This window comes from Aethalodelphis obliquidens, unplaced genomic scaffold (assembly GCF_003676395.1).
Source record: "Aethalodelphis obliquidens isolate GAN/ISIS:26980383/991018 unplaced genomic scaffold, ASM367639v1 scaffold32, whole genome shotgun sequence".
NCBI lineage: Eukaryota > Metazoa > Chordata > Mammalia > Artiodactyla > Delphinidae > Aethalodelphis > Aethalodelphis obliquidens.
Genome location: NW_020837976.1, coordinates 9,789,133 through 9,804,067, shown reverse-complemented (window position 1 = coordinate 9,804,067; position 14,935 = coordinate 9,789,133).

The following is a 14,935-nucleotide window of genomic DNA, read 5'->3' as shown; positions in this document are numbered from 1 at the left end:
TTCCTTTCCTTTCCTTTCCTTTCCTTTCCTTTCCTTTCCTTTCCTTCTTTCCTTTCCCCCCGAGATTTGCTTGCATCAACTTGTATTTTTTCTTTCACAACCACAACCCACGGGTAATACAGGAGCCATCAACATTCTTCAGCAGATGAAGACCTAAGCAAGTGCTGAGACCTTGGGGATACATAGTTGCATGAGAAGTGAACTGTGTCTTCACAAAACTAAACAAAGTGAACTGTGGATACAGTAGAGTGTGCCACAGGCCATGCTGTGGTGTATATAGAGTGTGGTGGGGAGAAGGGGTCCTCGTTTAGATTGAGGATTTAGGAAAGGCTCCCAGAAGCTAAGTAGGAGGTAGAAGGAAGGACACTTTAGGCAGAGGGAATAACAATATAAAGGCAAAGAAGTGTCAGCTAGCAAATTATCCTTAATTCTGGAGACCACGAGTAGTTTGTTATGGGGCTGGTGCAAAGGGTGCCTTTTGAAATGTGTTGGCAGTAGGCCCAAGGGTAGGGAGACATCAGATCATGAGGTACCTTTATCTTTCAGATGGAAAATCATTTAAAGATTTAAGCAGGGAGAAAATGTGGTTAGGTTTGTTAGTAAGATGATCACCTTGGCTCTAGTGTGGAGGATAGATGGAGAATAGGCAATGTTCTCTCACTCATGAGACTATAGCATCTCTCTTTAACTCTGTTTTTCATAGTAATATGATTGCCAACATCTCGACAGAAGGGCTATAGTAAAAGTGAGAAATCACTATCAATGTCGGAGAAAAAGCAAACCAAACCAAAGAAAACAAGTATATCCTTTCAGCCCCCAGCAGTGCTACTATTTGAATACACAGCAATTAAATTTCGAATGAAAATCATTGCTACCAAAATCAGTCTTAGTATGAGTGTTGGAAACTCCTTTCTCCTTCTGTGAAAAGGTTTTACTTCTTTTCACTAAAACTTAAAGAGGACTCAGGGGTTTATAGGATTCATTCAGGAGCAGTTCACTATAGGAATGTGTTAGTGGAATGGGCAGTGAAACGCCATCATTTGATCCCAAGAAAGCCTGTCATTTGATTCCATTTACAGTGGGTAGCGCACATCAGTGGGCGGTGTAGCCTGGGGCTATGACCTACTTTGCGGCTGATGTCTTGCACTGTTCCTGGGAGGGAGGTTATTTTTGTTTCCGCTCATCTCTTATACACACACAGGAAACATAAGCATCTGATGCTCCCTGAAAACATCCCGATAGTTCTAGGGCAAAATGGACTTCAAGGTTATTTAATTTATGCCTCTTAAATCCTGACACTTTTTTCCTCAAGTGAATTATATGCAGTATATAGAACTTTTAACCTTTTACTCTTCTTTTCCTTACCATCATTTTTTTTTTTTAAAGAAAATATTCCAAGGCTTAAGTGGCTGACTATGAACTCCCAGGTTTTGTGCTCCTGGATATAATGTTTGTTTTGTTTTCCTGAAAGATTGCACTAAAATCCTCTTTTCTTGGTATGTGTATTCTAATTTGAAAAAAATGATAATTTAAAAGAAGTCTCAGTAACATTTCATTAGGAAAACAACGGGGAACACATCTTCATGTGGAGGAGGTTAGTGATGTAAGAAACACTTGTAGTGTCTATACCTTTTAATATCTGGGAATTTGTTGGCTTTTAGTTATCCTTGGATTACTCTGGTTTTAATTTTATCTGGCTTATTTAGAAGATATCGCCATGCTTGTTTAAAAGGAAGTCTTCTCACGTATTAGGCAGTCATTTTGTGGGAGTTCGTTCAGACTAATTTTATGTTTCGATTTGATGAGACAGGTCTGAGTTCATCTAGCATCACGAGGCTTAGTTAACCTTCTGTCGGTACAATGGCGCCTGATTTGTGAGCTAGGGAAAACCTTTTTCTTCCCATCAGAATCTGTAGTTCACGACAATAAACCTCACCCAGGTATTCCTATAACAACACACCAAAATAACAGTACAGACCATAAGTAGTAAGGAACACAAGCTTTAGAATGACTCATCTGTATTCAAGTGCTAACTCCACTACTACAAAGCTATATGATATCAAGGAAGTGACCCTTGGGATTTTCATCTGAAAAATGGTGTAATATTTACTGCAAGTGGTTGTTCTGAGTTATTAATGAAATAAAATGCCGAAGAAGTTGCCTAATATGGCATCTACTAATGACAGCGTTTCAAGTCAGGAAACTATTGTTATAATTCCCTTTTCCTTTTATCTCACCTTTTGTGTTTCTCCCAATATCTTTCTAGTTTGGAAACGGAGTCTACCTTCCAGATATCTAATTCTTCCTTTCTGGTCTTGATCTGTTATTTTGATTTTTCTCGAATGGTTGCACCGTCTGGATGTACTAATCTTACTTTATTTTGTCCATTTTATTTCCTCTGCTCTTTGAGGTCTCTTTTTCTTCTTGACTGGTTACGCTGATAACTATGATCAAAGTTTCTATCTTTGGACACCAAATTTCATCCCATTTGCTGTCAGAGCCTCTCAGGGTGAATTTAGAGTCTACCAGCTGACATTTTCTTCCTTTTTTTTCTTAGAAATATTTTTATTACAAGGGTTTTTTTGGGGGAGTGCTGCTTTTTTAAAAAATTGAAATATTTCTAACCTGACATATTTTTATTGAAGGATGACTTAGACTTGCAATCTTTACTGCTTTTATTTTGTATTTAAAATATTTTTTATAAATGCTTTAAATTTTTAAAATTGTCCCTCATACTTAATATTATTGTTTTTCTCAAATATTTCCAATGTGTACAATGTGATGATATACATATACCTTGTGAAAGGATTCCCCACATCAGGTTAATGAGCACATCCATCACCATCATTTTGCTTTTTTTTTTTTTTTTTTTCAGTACGCGGGCCTCTCACTGTTGTGGCCTCTCCCGTTGCGGAGCACAGGCTCCGGATGCTCAGGCTCAGCGGCCATGGCTCACAGGCCCAGCCGCTCCACGGCATGTGGGATCTTCCCAGACAGGGGCACGAACCTGTGTCCCCTGCATCGGCAGGCGGACTCTCAACCACTGTGCCACCAGGGAAGCCCCACTTTTGTTTTTTTGGTGAGAACATTTAAGTTCTATTCTTTTAGCAAATTTCAATTATGTAATACAGTATTATCCACTCTAGTCACCATGTTTTACCTTAAATCCTCAGACCTTATTCACCTTATACTGAAAGCTTGTGCCCTTTTACCAAGCTGTCCCTCTTTGCCCGACCCCCAGCTCCTGGCAACCACTTTTCTACTCTGTTTCTGTAAGTCTGATTTTCTTTTCTTTCCTTGCTGTTTTAGATTCCACACATAAGTGATACCATGCAGCGTTTGTCTTTGCCTGGATTATTTCATTTAGCATAATGCCCTCCAGTTTCATCCATGTTGTTACTGTTTTTAAAGGACAACCACCATGTAAACATTTCCTGGCATCTGAACATTGGAGCCCAGCCAGTGGGACCCAAAAGTCGCATCCCTCACGAGACCAGTTTCTGAATGGTTACACATATAAAAGAAACACAAACTGGGCTCCAGTGTTTGGCTTTACCAAACATTTCTTGAGAATCTGGAATTTATATTGCATTTTCATATAATTGAATTTAATTTTAATATAATTGTATTTAATTTAAATACTAATACTAGTATTTAAATAACTCTTCCACGCTCCACAGTAGCTCTCCTATCTACTTCCTCCTGTCTTTCTATTCTACATGCTGCTCTTTTTTTTTTAATTTATTTCCTTCCTTCCTTCCTTCCTTCCTTCCTTCCTTCCTTCCTTCCTTCCTTCCTTCCTTTCTTTCTTTCTTTCTTTCTTTCTTTCTTTCTTTCTTTCTTTCTTGTCTGTGTTGTGTCTTCATTACTTAGCGCAGGCTTTCTCTAGTTGCGGCGAGCGGGGACTACTCTTAGTTGCCGTGTGTGGGCTTCTCATTGCGGTGCCTTCTCTTGTTGCAGAGCACGGCCTCTAGGCACGCGGGCTTCAGTAGTTGTGGCACACGGGCTCAGTAGTTGTAGCTTGTGAGCTCTAGAGCGCAGGCTTAGTAGTTGTGACGCATGGGCTTAGTTGCTCCGCGGCATGTGGGATCTTCCCCGACCAGGGATCGAATCCATGTCCCCTACATTGGCAGGCAAATTCTTAACCACTGCGCCACCAGGGAAGCCCATACACTCTGCTCTTTGCCACCAAACTAGTTTTCTCCTCTTGACTCCCAGTCCCAGCTTCATCAAGCTCTTCCTACTCTCTTTGTTTCCCAGATTTCTTCTCCATGGGTATCTCCAAGCTCTTTCTCATGTGGAACAATTTAGCTACTCTTAGATTCTCCATGTGTCTTTTCTACCTTGTTTACTCGTTAATTATAACAGAGGCACATATTTAAAAGAAATTATTTTTAAAATTGAGGTATGATTGACATACAAAAAGCTGTTCTTATTTAATATATACATCTTGATGAGTTTGCAGATAAGTGTAAACCTGTGAAACCATGACTATAACCAATGCCATAAACAAAACCGTCACCTCTAAAAGTTTCCTTCCTCCTTCTTTAAGACATTCTTGTTATAAGTGTGTCAATGTGATTTACCTAAAACTGTAGCCTTCCTGCATCAACATGACTTAGTTGTTTGTTCCTGAAAACACTTGTTCAGAACAAACCAATAAATAACTTCACTGTTTGCTTCAGGAAATTCCCATAAACCAAGTTATTGGAGATAATAGATTGCTTACCTGGGCAAAATCTTGTTTATTAACCACAGGTTACTTATTCAAGACCCTTGCTTTGCTGTGTCCACCAACCTAAATATAAACAAATTAATAAAGTAACATTTATATATTACATGTAAAAATAAACTTTATGTATAATATAAACAGATATAAAGTTCCCTGCCTTGAAGACCCATCTTAAAACACTTGAGCTCAGACCCCAGAGCCGTATAAATATCTCACTTCTGAGTTCCCCCTTCTGAGATGCTGATAAGATTGTCAAGATTGTCTTCTCTCTTTGGCAGAAAGTTCTAATAAATTTACCTTTGCTTTATTAAAAGGTGATATTTTGGAGAGATGAACTGAGCAAATAAATATTTTCTCATTTATCTTGTGCTCTTGGTAATTACGTGTTTAAAGGACACACATAAAGACCTGTCTGTATTTATAATTTGCTTTTTCCAGAGAATCCTACTTTTATTTTTAAAATTTATTTTTATTGAAGTATAGCTGATTTACAATGTTGTGTCAATCTCTGCTGTACAGCAAAGTGACTCAGTTTTAGGCATATAGACATTCTTTTTAAAAATATTCTTTTCCATTATGGTTTATCCCAGGAGATAGGACCTGTGCTATACAGTAGGACCTTGGTGTTTATCCATTCTTAATGTAATAGTTTGCATCTACCAAACCCAATTTCCCAGTCCATCCCTCTCCCTTCACCCATCCCCCTTGGCAACCACAAGTCTGATCTCTATGTCTGTGAGTCTGTTTCTGAAGAATCCTACTTTTAATTAGAAGAAATACAATACTTAGACCCAGCTCGTGAGGTGTCTTTATCTCTGGAATGTGTTTAACTTCTAGTAGACATGAGTGGATGCCTACAGCTGGCCTTAGGCAAAATTGTGAAGTAGGTTAAAATGAATTCCAATATAATAAATCTGCTTTGTCTCCTATGTCTCACTGAATATTTGACAAACCTACCTGAGGTAACCCAGTCTCTCCTGCTGTCCTGGGACCTGTACTCAGTTCAGTCAACTTGCTACCCAAGTTCTCCCCTATCCCCTCCCACCATCCTCTCTGCCACACATACCCCTCCCACCATCACCCCCTTAACAATTTTATCACTCCTTGGTCCGTTCGTGATTTTAAACAGGTTTGTAATCCTAGGAATCAGAGCAGGAATTCCCAACTCTGATTTCTCATGTCCAGGACTGAGGACCCCTGAGAGTCTGTATTACTAGCAATATGTTAAGAATTTAGCTTTATCCATTTTGGGGTGTGGGAAGGTGGGAAGAGACAGCATGAGGGTGAAGGGGAGGACAGGGAAGGAAGAGGTACAGAGAACTAAGAAGGGTAGATGAGATTGGCACCTCCTGGCATGTGACACTGACAGTCTCAGAAAATAACACACGTTAACATGTTAAAGCACGGAGTTATGACCTTCCAGTGAACCTTCTCATTTAATCTGTGGAGCCCAGAAAGTTGCTTAAAGTTCTATAATTACAGGCAGAACCAAAAAGACGATTCATCTATGACCATTCAACATCCAAAGATGGGAGTTAACTGGAAAGAAATTAGGTAATCTGCTGGCCCTGAAAAGTTAGGTTTTAGTCCCAGAAAGAGGGGAGGTTCATATTACTGTTCTAGGCAGAATGGAATGACACAAAGGAAAGTCTCAGGTTTTAAGACTTTATGTGATAATTATTAAGTGACTGCTGTGTACCAGGCAAACAATGAAATATGTTTCATCCTTTTTTCTCAAAGTTCGTTAAGAGGTGAACATTGTTAGGGATCATTATATTTTTAAAGAAACTTGCCGTCTGTTTTCGACTGCCTGTCAAGTTCAGTTGCTAGGGTATGAAATGACAGTGGTGTGCACGGGAAGGAATTTACATCGAACATGCTGGCTGCATATCCTCCTCCCCTGTGCCACTTAATTACATGATGTCATGAAGCAATTATCGTGACATCTAATCATGAATTTCATTTGTAATGGAGAAATTTCTTAATGACTGATATATTGCCGTCAATCTTGCCGATGAATTTGGAGGTTTATAAGCCTTGAAAATTACTTGGGAAGTAGCTTTGACTTAATCTAGATAAAAATATGCTTCTCCTCGCCTGTGCTCACAGAATTTATGCTGTAGTTGCAAAATTGAACTACGGTAAGAAATGCTCTATAATCTGCTTTAATTATAAGAGAACAGACTGTCTTGTCAATCATTTACTGACAGTTTGTGTTGTGTCAGCAAGTGACGGGAGGTTGATAAAAAGTGCTTCAATCATACAATCCGAATTAGTGTAAAAAGGACTACACAGATTCCTCTGCTAAGAGGAAGTAAAGTGGTGAAGAAATTGGGGTAAGAATGCAGATCAGAAAATATTAATTTGAGGACATGTGAGGCTCTGTAGGGGAAATGAGGGGAATAGATGCATAAGAGGGCAAAAACTACAAGGATCCAGGCAAATTGGTAACGTTCTCTGTGTTAAAGGAAATAAGTGAAGAAGAGGCAGAGGGGGCCACTACCCGAGGAGAATAAGACAATATGTCCTAATGGGAGTTTGCATGGAATGAGGGGCAGCTTTGAGAAGTAAAGAGAGTCAGCAAAATCATCAGGAGGCTCAAGGGACAGCCAGGGCCATTGAGACGTTGGAGTAGCCTCCTGGGGGGGGCACCAGGAAGCTGCTCTTGCTGGACCGGAGGGTAAACCCACAGGAACACAGGGCTCTGCTCCCCATGATGAAGCCTGAGCAGTCCCGTGCAATGAGCTGACCTAAGCTATCAGCTACACAGCTTCTGTAGCAATGGTCATTGTCAATGCCAGCTTGAATTCTCATGCTCCACCAGCTTTGTCTCCCTTGAAAATATCCCTTCCCACTTCTGTGACCAGACAGACCCAATACCATGGCTCAAGTTGCCCCCCAAAGAGTGGCAGATAGTCTGTAATTATTCCTTGAGCTGCAGATGGCTTTGATAGAGGTGTGGAGTCCAAACCTTGGAGGCGGAGGGGGTGAAGAGACTTTGGTGTGATATAGGGGGGAAAACATCAGTAAACTCCCAAGCTTTTAGGTCACCAGGTCATCTGCAGAATATCAGTTCTCAGGCCCTAGCGCTGAGCCTCAAACCTTTGCTAATTTGTATCCCTGGGGTGATAAAGAGCGATGGGTTGCAGAATGAGATGGCTCCTGGTGGAAGTAGAGGAGGTGTTACAGATACTGATAATTTGGAGAGGGAATAAGGGCCACAGCTGGGATGTGACTCTGATCCCAACTGGTTGAAGGCTGGGAAGGGACTATAGGGTCAGCAACGTTTGGTAAAGTTCTGTACTTGATATGAAGCAGTTCTTTAAAGAGGTGATTTTATGCGTTGCCAGGAACCTTTTTTTTTTTTTGTGGTACGTGGGCCTCTCACTGTTGTGGCCTCTCCCGTTGCGGAGCACAGGCTCCGGACGCGCAGGCCCAGCGGCCATGGCCCACGGGCCCAGCCGCTCCGCGGCACGTGGGATCCTCCCGGACCGGGGCACGAACCTGCGTCCCCTGCATCGGCAGGCAGACTCCCAACCACTGCGCCACCAGGGAAGCCCTGCCAGGAACCTTTGATTTGGCAAAATGGCAAAATGTATCCTCTGTCAAAATGTCTGCAGCAAAGTTATGTTTTAGGAGCAAATCTTGTGGCAGTTTCAAGAGAAATTGAAGACGGGGAAAGACAGCCTCGTTAGAATAATCTAGATATGAAGTGACTGGGGCTTGCGTTGGAGATCCAGCAGATGGCATGCTAACAGCTTATCTGAACAAATCATGGAGGATATAGGAGAGGAGAAGTGGAAATCCATTCTGGCGCCTCCCAGATGCTCGTCCAGGGCTCAGCTGGATCATTGAACAATACAGATTTGTGGGCTCCATGCCAGAAATGCTGATTCGGGAGGTCTGCGAGGGGCCTCATGGGTGATTCTGATGTAGACTCAAGGTAGGAGTCATTTACCACCAGTTCAGAGGTCTCAACCTTGTCTTCCCATTAGAACATCCTGATGAACTTTAAACAAATGCTGCTATTCACGGCCCACCCTGTACCATCTACATGAGTCTTTGGGAGGGGCTCATGCATAAGTACTCAGAAAAAATCTCCCAGGTGATTTTAACGTGCAGCCAAGATTCAGAACCATTGCTCGAGACCATAACGTGGTTGTTAGACTTCAGACTTAATGTTTTCAGAGCTTGGGCAAGTGGCAGGGCGGAGCAACCCCCCTGCCCCCCCCCAAAAAGAAACATCTGGCTAATGATAATCTAGGGTCAAATATTTGGCATTGGTTACTATCATTTTTAGGAAGAACATAAAACAGATTGGGGGAAAAATGGTTGAATACCTAATTCAAAAGATTAGGATAGTGACATCTAGTGTTGAATTTAGATGCTTACTCAGAATTTCAGTGCTCTGCCCCCACCCCGCCCCTTGGTGAATATTATTTAAAGTAAAATGCAGAGAAATAATTTCCAGTAGTCTTTTAATTCAGAGTCTTCAAGGCTATAAATTGGATGATTTGGAGACCGGCGTGAGGGGGTTAGTGAGTGGGCGTGTCCCAACTCAAGAAATATAATTATTCCTCTTCTTGCTTTCTAGTAAATTTGGAAAAGAAAAAAGAAAAAAACAAAAAACCCAGAAACCTGACACAGTAATTAACTGAGCCTTCCAGAACAACATCAAATAATTATCTCAAACAATTACCTGGTGTGCTGAGTTGGAGTAGATCTTTTTACACTCCTGTCTGACCCCAAATCTAGAGCTTTTTCACCCACTCCCCTGATTAGAGGTGTAGACGCCCACCTTTCCAGGAAGACAGAGAATCCCAGCCTGCCTCAGGCCCAGCCATACAGACCAGAGCGCTTTGGGCCCCCAGGTCCCCCTTTCTCCCTGGTACGTCCATTGCTGGCTGTTCCTGGCTCACGGTGGACTGAAGGAGAAATGGAGACCCCGCAGGAAGACTGAGAAAGAACCACACGGGAGCCCGTTCTTTGTCTCCACTGTCTCCAGACAGGTGAGTCCGTCCTTGCTTCCAGGCGAGCAGGCGGGGAGGCGGGACGCACCTTCAGTACCCTTCCTTCCTCTCTATGGAAATGAGAGCAGGAAGAAAATAAGCACCACCTTCCCCCAACGGCACACAGATACCTCTCTGAGTAAAAGGTGTCATTTTCTGCAAATAAATCTCTTTTGAATTTAAGTATTGAGAAGATAATAAACCTAAACTTTCTTCAGCATTTTTTTGGAATCTCAAAAACTGATGCAAATAGTGGACAAGTGTATAGAAAATATACAATATAAAGTCTTAATGCAAATTTAACCTATTAAACATAAGATTCTTATAATGGGAGGAAGGCAATCTGAGAACAGAGGTCTAGGAAGGATCAGCACAATTTTAAGTAAGATGTGGGACCCATATTAGAGAGAGAGCATGAGGACCACATGGAAATCACAACTTGCAGTTTCAAACTATGTCCAAATGGTATTTATTTTTTATTATTATTAGTTTTTTGCGGTACGCGGGCCTCTCACTGTTGTGGCCTCTCCCGTCGCGGAGCATAGGCTCCGGACACGCAGGCTCACCGGCCATGGCTCACGGGCCCAGCCGCTCCGCGGCATGTGGGATCCTCCCGGACCGGGGCACGAACCCGTGTCCCCTGCATCGGCAGGCGGACTCTCAACCACTGCGCCACCAGGGAAGCCCCAATGGTATTTATTTTTAACAATGGTTTTTTAGTTTGTGATCAATAGAGTCTCCATTTCATTTAACTTGTAACTGGTGTTAAGCCATCATGAAATAAATTGGATCTTAATTTTTCACACTGAGGAACAGGCCATTTTGCTAATTCCATAATCCTATCAACAAACAAATTAGTGTTTATTCAATTTGTTAGAAAATTGGGGATCTCACTTGAGCAGCTGGCTGTCTTGGCTTGCCAAATTAATTGTAGTGAACGACCTAATTTCTTAAGTAAATGAATTTGAAAAAAATCTCAGATCAAATAGGTTTGTGACTAAGCGGCAGAACTGTTAGGTTACCGTGTTTCCAGTACCAGAGAAGTCCCATTTTTGGGTCTGAAGCTCTATTAACAAATGCCATTTTCTAACGAGACCTTTTTTTTTTTTTTAAAGATTATTTTGATGTGGACCATTTTTTAAAGGCTTTATTGAATTTGTTACGATATTGCTTCTGTTTTATGCTTTGTTGTTTTAGTGGCGAGGCACATGGCATCTTAGCTCCCCGACCAGAGATCAAGTCTTTTTTTTTTTGACTGCGTTGGGTCTTAGTTGCTGGGACTACTCTTCGTTGTCGTGCACGGGCTTCTCATTGCAGTGGCTTCTCTTGTTGCAGAGCACGGACTCTAGGCGCGTGGGCTTCAGCATTTGTGGCTCGCAGGCTCTAGAGCGCAGGCTCAGTAGTGTGACGTGCGGGCTTAGTTGCTCCGCGGCATGTGGGATCTTCCCAGACCGGGACACATTTATTTGGGCTCAACTATCAGTTGATTACACTCCAAGTGTTCCTTTCTAAGTCAGTTAAGAATGCATTTTCCGACAGCCATAGTGCTTATGTAGTAGTTTAATTTTCTAGAATGACCCTCAAAGTCCTATTTAGCACCTCTGTACTTAATTACGGTATTAATAGTAGTACATAGCCGGGATGATAGCATTATTTCTGTGAGGAAGTCAATTCTGGGTTCCACTCAGTGGGGTCAGTTCACATCTCCCCACTCTCCAGTTCCTATACAGCCCACTCTGGTTCTGCTGCTTTATAGCCTCAGAAGCAGCGGTTAGCAGTGAGGTTTCTAGGGTTCTTGTGGCATCAGAGGGAGTCCTGGGCCATTAAAGAGGGCTCTGATGATCAAAGTGGCAGTAGGGAATCACACAGGCATCCCGAGAAGCAACAGGAGGGGCGAAGATCGCACTTGTCCTCAGCAGTGGAAGGAAATGGGAAGTAAAGGTGATGGGAAAGCAGGCAGCAGAGAAGACGCTAGAATCCCCGGTGATTCCAGCACAATAGGGAGAAGACATCCAGTTAGTAATGCTCTGTTGCCAACACTAGGGGGCACCGTTGTCATTGAAGGGGTGCCCCTCACACGGACTTCAATAACCTTGGAGTTGTATAATGGGAAGGCTCTGTTTTCAGCAGGAAATTGGAGGAAGTGAACTCCTGAATGAGACACCCATGTCTAGGTAAGAGATGGTTATATGTCAGGCATTTGTAAGTCGAAAACGACGTTACAAACTTTTATTTATATGTTATAAAGTTCTCCATACATTAAAAAAGTATAAATTTAATAAACCAGGAGATATAGTAGGATTATATGGCTTCATGCTTTTTTATAGACCAAGTTGTGTGACCTCAACTGATAGTTTCTCTCCAGAAGTGCATTTCGAATGCATCCTTCTGACAGCATTGTGGACGAATGCAGAGAAAGCTAAGAATGAATACAGGAAGGATAATTAGGAAGTGATTGAAACAATGCAGGTAAGAGATGTTCAGAGCCCGATCTTGGGCAGGAGATTGAGAACACTTAGGCTGTAAAATTGGACAGGCTTGAGAAATCTGACATGAAGGCAAGGAGGGAGAATAACAAAGGGCGCTCACTGGTTCCTGATTGACTAAGCAGGTGCCAGTGAACGCTGATGAAGGAACAGTTTTGGGGGAACAATGGTGAGTTCACTATTAGACACATTGGGTTAGATGCACCCAGGGACTATAGGTATGGAAAGATCCTGCAAGCCTGGATCAATGGGGAGTCCAGTGTTGGAGACAGTGATCCAGGTGTCACCGGCCTGCAAGTGACAAGTAAACGAGGAGAATGCAAGGAACTGGGGCTAAGAGCTTATAGAGGACACATGTCCAGGAAAGAATCTTGCGGATCAGCAGCATTTAATGGTCAGAGAGAGGAGAGATCCTGGCAAGAGTTTATATTCTGGAAAATCAGCATCTTTAACTGGGTTTACAAAGCACCTAAACCAACCTATCTGCTCCCTGGCTACTTAATACTGTTCAATGATGACTGTTAAGAACACTTATAATGGGCTTCCCTGGTGGTGCAGTGGTTGAGAGTCTGCCTGCCGATGCAGGGGACACAGGTTCGTGCCCCGGTCCCAGAGGATCCCACGTGCCGCGGAGCGGCTGGGCCCGTGAGCCACGGTCGCTGAGCCTGCGCGTCCGGAGCCTGTGCTCCGCAACGGGAGAGGCCACAACAGTGAGAGGCCCGCATACCGCAAAAAGAAAAAGAACACTTACAATGAACATAAAATAGGTGGCTTCTTCCTCCGTTAAACTCTTACTGAAATATATCATGTAATAATTTGCAAAGAATTTAACACTGATTAAAACAGGATTAAATAAACAGTCTTTGGTGATCTTTTAGAGGAGACTTTTACAGGTTATAAATATGTGCGTTGACTTGAAAATTTTTATTACAGAACAATAAACTTATTTCTGCCAATTTCATATTGTTTTGGTTAGCCCTAATAACATCGTTAACGTTTTCATATTTTAACATTGTCAATAATGATTATGTCATCATTTTCTAATTGGAAAATACATCTTAGTTTTTTTAGGAAGAAATTAGAAGCAAATATGAAAAATATTAACAATGACTGTGATGGTAGAAGTATATTGTTGTTATAATACATATTTAAATTTCAAAAGATTAAATAGTTTTAAAAAACTGTTTATTTTCCAGCTGCAGCCTGCAGTGAGAACACGTGATTACAAAGTTCTTTTTATACATGTTGAGTGTGCCAGGATTTAAAATCTGACCTCACGATTTATTATGTAAGTCATTTTTTATGTAAAAGGCTACATTCATAAATAGAAAAGTCATTCTACAGTTTTATTTTCTAGTTTTATATTTTTGACCATAATAGAGAAGTATCAGTATTTCATTAGTGACTGAAGAGCTGCCCTCATTTCTGTTTCAACATGTGTGATTCTAGGAGGTTTCAGTAGAGCTATGGTTTTTCAAGTTCTGATTCCTCCCACTCTAATAGCCATTGACACCACCATTACAGGCACCACTGCTGCCAGCTGAAACGAAGGCATTGTAGCCAGGAAAACCATCCTGTAAGCAGCCATTGCAGGCCTGTGCCCCCAGACTAACTGGAGGCCGGCTGATGAGAGGTCCACAGTAACGGTTTTGTCAAGTTCTTCTCAAGGCAGCCTCTAGAGGGCAGAGAAATCACAAGCCCGTGAGCAGTTCTGTGCAGCTACCCAGTATTCTGCATCTCTTCTTTAACAACGTTATGTGGTGTGCTTTTTAAATTTCATTTCAAATTGATTTGTTTTCATAATATATTTGACCAAATTTCAAAGTTATGAAAGAATATTCTTGTTCCCCAGAAACAACCAATACTACCCAACATCACCAATTCCTTATGTATCTTTTCAGAGGCAGTGGTGGGGGGTGTGCATCACCCTATCTTCTCCCTTATTTTTATACAAATGGTAGCAGCCATACACCTTATTCCACGTCTTGCTTTTTTCACTGAGTATTGCCTTGGGTAAAATTCAATGCAAGGATATAGAGAGTTTTCTTGTTATGGCTGCAAATTCTAGCTATGGGTGTGCCATAATTTTCCAACTAATAGTTCAGTGAAGGCATTTAATTGTTTCTGCAGTACTACTGAGCCTTGGACATGCATAATTTCATTTACACATTGAGTACATCTGTAGCTTAAAAACAGGGAATTGCTTCACACAATTACGGGGGCTGGCGAGTCTGGTATCTGTAAGATAGGCTAGCAGGCTGGAAACTCAGGCAACAGGTCATGTTGTAGTCTTGAGTCTGAGCTTCGTACAGCAGGCCAGCAGGCTGGGAACTCAGAAAGGATTTTTTTTTTTTTTAATTTATACGGTTAATTCATTCGTACCTTCGCTTTGAATTCAGCCAACGTATATTTAATATGTTTCATGCTCTGCACTAGGCATAGGGCACATAATGTGAGCAAGCACCATTCTTGAGGTGTTTTCACATGCTTGTGACAAATCTGTCACATTTCTGGCAGCTGCCATATTTTTCCCTGCCGGAACCAAGGAGACAATTGCTTCCTCTCTCTTCATCCTCCCCCAGATTGTTTCCCACTGCCCTGCTCCTGCCTGCCAACCTGTTTTGAGTGGCTTAGGTGTATCTGTCCCCCTCCACCCCCAAAACACACACACACACACACACACACACACACACACACACACACACACA